The sequence below is a fragment of the Mugil cephalus genome, chromosome 8, assembly GCF_022458985.1.
Source record: "Mugil cephalus isolate CIBA_MC_2020 chromosome 8, CIBA_Mcephalus_1.1, whole genome shotgun sequence".
Taxonomy (NCBI): Eukaryota; Metazoa; Chordata; class Actinopteri; order Mugiliformes; family Mugilidae; genus Mugil; species Mugil cephalus.
This window is the reverse complement of record NC_061777.1, coordinates 18,795,830-18,802,951: the sequence shown is the minus strand read 5'-3', so window position 1 is coordinate 18,802,951 and position 7,122 is coordinate 18,795,830.

Sequence of the window (7,122 nt, the reverse complement as noted above, 5' to 3'; positions counted from 1 at the left end):
CTTTAGTAAGAGGAGTGGCGGATGATGTCACGGCTAAAACAACGCGTGCCCATTGGCTGCGCGCGGAGCCCCCCGAGCTCTATGTACGGGAGGGGAGCAGCCCACACTGAGCATGCGCGTAGACGGATTGCGTTATTACACATCTACTCGTCATCCTCCTACAAGGACACGACTAGTTTTTATTGAGTAATCCGCCTAAAAGAAAGGATGAATGAATAATGCTGCTGACATGACTAAAACAAAAACCCCGTATGATTAACAGGGTTATAGTCAGGCTTCATTTATCCAACAGAGAAGGCACTATTTTGCTGTCAAAGCAGCCTCGCCCCACGCTGAAGGAACAACACAACAGCTGATTTATAACTTGAAAAATATAGAGCCTGTTTGTTATGGGGGAGCTCTGGGTGACACAAGGCTGCCCCCCCTTCCACACACACAGGAGACTGTAAACATGTTTTCCAGGAGGTAACAACAAACAGGAGTCAAGCGGTATTGGCTGATAGATACTCTTCCAAACTGATACCACTAACCCTGGGTCACAATGACAGCAGTACTTATTTTTCTTTCAACAAAAATGGCCCTAATCATGAGCACAATTATCCAATACGAATCATTCACATTAACTTAATCTAAACATTATTCAAATCCTAAAATCTTAACCCTAAAACAGTTTGAAGTGAGAAAAAGATATATCGCTCAGATGAAACCCTTCAAAAAGGTCAGTATCTCAAATTAGTTCTCGCAAATATAGATATCCAAGAGCACACACACACACACACACACACACACCCTGAAACACACTTGTGTTGATGTCAGGACTGCAGACATGTCATGTGGGAGGTTATAAAAGATAAGGGCTCAGTAGCACCAAGAGTTCAGGCTATTTTCACATGCAGGTCTGTTAGAAACAGTTGTGAAATTATCTTGGGTTGTTTCAGTTAGTAAACAAGGTTGTAGCCACTACTGGGAACACTCAGTACTTCTTGGGAGAATTTCTTAATTTCTTGACCAATCTGATATGAGGTCAAATCACACATCGGTTCGTCAGACTGAGTCATACAGGTAGTATTTTAACCCAGACATGATTGTGACTCGGCCTTGTTTTCCTGAGGAAGTTTTACTTTAACCTCTATCACAACAACCCACCAGCATATCCTCTAGTCAAAGGTTTTTTTTTGCTTATTATGAAAACATGTGATTTTTGTTCCCTATCAGTGTGTCATGTGTGCTGCTGTAGCCTATAGTTTGCCCTAAGGTCTGACAAGCCTCAACATATTCCCCCACCTTGTCAGTGCAGCGTCACACACGTCCCCAGGCACTGCAGCTCACGTTCGGCAGAAAACAAACACTTCAAGCTGGGCAGCACGGTGTTAGTGTGCATTTGAGGGAACACGAGTGAATGGGTTCGTAGAAACCGAGGAGGTCAGGACTGTCTGGAAGCCATTGGGCAATTTGCTCACTCTGCTCGATCCAGTTCAAACCAGAATTCATGTGTTGGAGGTGTAACTATGTGAAAGCAAAAGTGCGTGCTGCTGCTGGACTTCACCTTACTTTTTTCCAAGGGAATCCCCACCCCCTGTCTTACACACTCGCACATTCACACAGTGTTTAGGTTACACTGATGGCTTTGAACGTAAATACAAATGAACAAAAGACATCTTGTCAGTGTGTTCGTTTATACACCCATAAACTTACACTGCTGCTTTTATGACAAATGTGTCCTCTACTAGCCCCAGAATATTACACTGTACTCAGCAGCAAGTTTTTTTTTTTTTTTTTTTTTGAATTGAAATACTTCTTTATTCATTGAAATTGAGTTGAGAAGGTCCTTACCTGACGAATCTAAAAACTAAGCTAAAAAAAACAAAGGCAACTGGACTTGTTTGAGTTTTGTCTTTTAGATGTACTGTGACATGGACAACTGAGAATCTTCACCCACATACTTTAACCATTACCACAGGGGCCAAAACACCCACAGTTTTCAGTCATTTAAGAGCACATGATAACGTCACATGTAATTTCCTTATAGATTTTTTCAAAGGCAAGCTATGATGACAATGTGCACATCATTTCCAACCAGTGTATCAAGGAAGGTATTTTAAAACAGGAACGCCCTTCTCTGATTAGAGTGTCAGTAATGAAATAAGAGCAGATGGGTGAAATACTCATCGAAGGGCCAAGAGTTAAACGTGAATAATGCTTATGGCAGCTCATTTCACAGTTTTCATGTAAATAGCCTTTGTGGATCACACACACCAGTAGTACTGTTCCTCTATTGTGCACACATAAGCTCAAAAGCTTTTCATATGTGAGTAAAGAAAGCACAGGGAGGGACGGCGGGGAAGGCCAGGAAACCTCGTCTGTGTTTTACACTGAGGTCTTTGTGTGTAAGTGTCGTGTTAACACAACCCTGCACGGAGCCGAGGAGAGTGTGTTTGTGCAGCATATATCTGTTTAAAATGTGAAGGTTCATGGGTTTCGGCGAGAGGAGGGGGCAGCTGAGGAGAGTGGGAGGTGTTGAGTATTGAGTGTCATTACCCATCCCCCTCGCTGTCATAGCTTTCGCTTCTGTATGTGTGTGCTTTTATGTGTTTGTCACCTTCTTTTCCACGGCCATGATGGGATACACGTGAGAGGCTTTAAGTGGCCGTGTTGCCGTGACAACAGATGTGTACAATTAACAGCTTTTTTTATGTTGTGTTTCGCTGTTTGTGTGCGAGTCTTTGAGGATTACTTGCGTGAATCTGGAGCAGCCAGTCTGTAGTTACTAGGCAGATATCGGCCCACCCGACACACACACACACACACACAGACGCACACACACACACAGCACAGGCACAGCTTGCTTGTGTCTGGCGTCGGTGTGGTGAGACACTGTTGATAAAGGGGATAGTGGTGGAAATGGCAGCTTATCCATTTACATAAGCTGTGTGTGGGGCTTGATAAGCTCTGCACGGAGGTTGACTAAACCATTGCTTCAAAACTTGATCCCCCACCCTGTTCCGTCTGCATCTAGCTTCACATGCAGCCCCTTTAAAGGGAGCAACGATATATAGTGCGTGCATGTGTTCAGACTTACAGTCTATGGTGTAGCTAAAAAGACTTTTCATGAACACAAGGTGAATGTCTGGGAAGATCTGGGACAACTTTGCCATAAACCCTTCACTTCTGTTCACATTGTTGTTTCTGCAACTGTTGGAGAAATTTCAGATGAAACACTGAAGGGAGCAAGAGAGAAAGAAAACACTGCCGAAACGCAGATATTCAGAGAAAAAAAATAAGAGACTAAAAGTGGAAAAACAACAATAATTGGACCAAGTGAATATGTCTGCTGAGTACCTACTCACTTGAGCTTCTACAAAACCCCTCTGCACCCCTCATGAATGTGTTTCTTGTTATTCCTGACCAGGGAGGAGTCCCCTAAAACATTCCCAGCGCACACTCTGTCTAAACTTCATGCTCTCCATTTCACACACACAGGCGTCGTCGTCATGTGGGTGATTGTAGGATTAACATGGCGTGTGCGTGTGCACATGTGGTTCCTGTAGAAAGATTTTGTGGAAAACCAACAGACAGAGATGCATGTGCATTTAATGCTGTCTTCATGGCGAAAAACACTGTTTACATTTACGACCTGGTCTGTGTGGGTTCGTCCTCTGCGGCTGATACATGAGACTGCATGTATGACCACATGCATGCGTGTGGCGATCGAATGTGAACCCCTGCATGTGTGTGAAAGAGAGGGAGTGTGTGCATACATGTGTGTGCAGCAGATGTCCTGTGATCTGTTCTGTTCCCCAGACTGGCTGGTCTTTGTTGCTGCTCCCTCGTGCAGACGGGCCCAGCCACGTGCTTCTCTGACTGCAAGAACAAGCCACGCCTCCGCCGCTGTAATCTGTCAATTGCAGCAGCCAAGCTCAGCCCACTGGGCCCACCTCCTTGCTTGATGACGGCGTTTTACTCACGCATACTTACCATGCTCTTTTTTGTGTGTGTGTGTGTGTCTCTCACTCACACCTACACTCACTATCGCACCATCTGCGGCTTTGAACACAGTGTACAAAATTGAGCAACACTTCCTTTTCCATCCATGTAAACCCTTCTTTTTTTTTAATTTCCATATTGGGACAGTTGTTAGTTCTCCTTGTCAGAAATAGCCAGAAGCAGGAAGAAGGAGTTTAGCGAAGGGAAAAACAAGGGAGGGAGAGATCCAGCTATGTGGGGCCCAGGTTTCAAAGTACATTCCAACAACAATCTGTTTTTCTATTGCCTTAAACTGAAAAATTAGTTTAACCTCTGCTTAAGAGCAATCAATCACCAAGACAGAGATACTGATAAACAGCCCGAGTGCCACCGAAACTGTACATCACTCTCTGTGATTTAGAGATGTTTTATCATTTTTGATCCCTCTGGCAAGAATGTGTTTATCGTCTGAGTCACACCTGGATAAACCTGCACTCTCCTCTCAGCTCCCCTCTGTCTGACTCTGTCTCTGACAAAAACAGCCATGTTTTACCCTCTGGGCCAAACCTCCCCTGCTGCTTTACATTTAGTGTCAACATTTGAGAAACTGTAGAGACGTTAATGCTATACAAAGTTCACAGGCGGATTGTTATTGGCAGAGAAAAAACAGGCAGCGGCTTCCACAGAGACAGTGTTTGCACACTTGACTGTTACAGCCGACTAAAAAGAAGCAGAACATAAGGGAATATATATGTATATATATATATATATATATATATATATATATATATATATATATATATATATATATATATATATATAATATATATATATATATTATATTATATGTTGTGAGGGTGTTCCCATTGATAACTCCTCTGGCAAATATTTTTTTATGTACCTACTGTATTTATTTTTATCTTTGTACAGCACAGAGCCTTCTAGACAGACTCCTTCCAAGCCTGGATTGCTTTCCTGCCTCTCTGGCTTGCATTAGGTGTAAGAGATCTTGGTGACAGACAAATCTTGTGTCACTGAGCTGCTGCCTGATTCATACGGCCCATGCAGGCAGTTTGCAGGGCACAGAAGTCTTTTATCAAGCCGACAGATGGATGATTCACTGTCTGACACCTGCACACTTATAGTTGCAAATAATTTAGTGTTTGAATAACCAGAAAAGTAGACAGTATGTTTTGTATGCTCACACGCACATCACATTTCCTGTTTAGCCACAAATACTACTTAAGTCCTTAAAGAGTTGTTTTTATGGACGTGTCAGCTTTTGCAGATTATTTTCAGTGTACCGTACTACAACTCCAATCTTCTTTTTCCTGAGATCTGCTCAGACTCCTTGTTTTGTAAATAAACCTGAAGTTACTTTTAAAGAGACACATATGATTCCATTTAACTCCATCAAATACTGTATAAGTATTCACCGATCAGGCATAACATTATGACCACATTCCTAATATTGTGTAGGTCTCCCCCATGCCTCCAAAACAGCTGTGACTCATCAGATAATGGACATAATATTATAAAATTATAATTTGTGGTGTCTAACAACAGGATGTTGTTAGTGGGGGTCTTTGCATCCTATGGGCATGAATTTTTAATTAATTCACAAAAGGATCATCTTTGCTGAGCTGCATTGTTTTATTCATTTAGATAAATCTTGCAGTGTGTTTCGTTGCCTCTCTCTGCTCAAGTGGCCTCAAATACCTCCGTCCACTGGCCTGCTCAATGACTCCCTTGTAGCTGTAGCTAACTTTAGCGCCAGGAAACTGATACCTATCCCACTTTCCATCATAACACACATGAGATGGGGCACGTGTACACAAATATGCTTACATGTCAGTGACACTCTAACCTCTCTCCACATGGGCATCCAAAAACATACCCACATACAGAAAACAAGCCGCATAAATACTGTGCTTGAGTAAGCTTCTTGTCTCCTCCTGGTGCTGCTTTACACTGTGCTCCCCAAATCCTACCAGCATGCCCAGTGCCCCACAACAACAGAGAACACAAATGACCATGTTTACAGTAACATGAACCATGGTCATAAGACAACACCTCTCCCCCACCTGGGCCAGTTGGACCACATCTCCCTGTTTCTATGTCCTGCATTCAGACCACTCATTAACTCAGTGAAACCAGTTACTAGGGTGATATGAATGTGGCCAGGAGGGAGTATCTGAATAGCTTCAGGACTGTTTTGGCTGCACTGACTGGTCCATATTTAAGGGTGATGGCATCAACACCTACCTCTCCACTGCAGTCTTTTATATAAGGAGCTGTGTGGATACAGTCAGTACCACAAGGCAAAGTTGGACTAAGGAAGTCCAACTCCTTAAAGCCAGCAACATGGTCATTCATGTCACTCACCAATACAGTGTTGCCAGGAAAGAAGTGAAGAAAGGCATCAGGGATCCTACAGGAGAAGGATAGAGGGCCACCTCAGCAGCTCTGACCCAGGACGCACACATCATAGGCCAAAACATCACCAACCTGCCCACCAACAACAACACTGCACTAGCTGAAGAACCTCTTCTTCAGATGCATTGAGACGGAGAACATAGAGGCTGCTGTGGAACCAGCACCAGCGACCAACAACCATGCACTCATTCTGCCGAATACTGAGCTACAGAGCACACACTGGAACATCAATACATGTTAAGCGGCGAGCTCAGATGCTCTCCCACCCAGTCCGGACCCCCATCAGTACACTTACAGAACCAACAGATCAACAGACGATGCCATCTCTATCGCCCTCCGCACTGTACTGCTCCACCTATAAAAAACAGGAACATATGCAAGGTTGCTGTTTGTGGATTACAGTTATGCCTTTAATACCATCTTCCCAAGCAAACTGTTTGACAACATGTCAGACCTAGGCCTCCACCACAACATCTGCCTATGGATACAGGACTTTTTAAGCAACCGACCACAGTCAGTCAGGATGGGCTCCCACCACTCCACCTCCCTGTCTCCGAGTTCAGGGGCTCACAGGGCTGTGTCCTCAGCCGTTTCCTGTATTCACTGCACACCCATGACGGCACGCCCACCGACAATGCCAATGTCGTCATTAAATGTGCAGATGACACACCAGTGGTGGGCCTGATCAGCGGAGGGGACGAGGTGGTGTACAGGGAGGAGGTC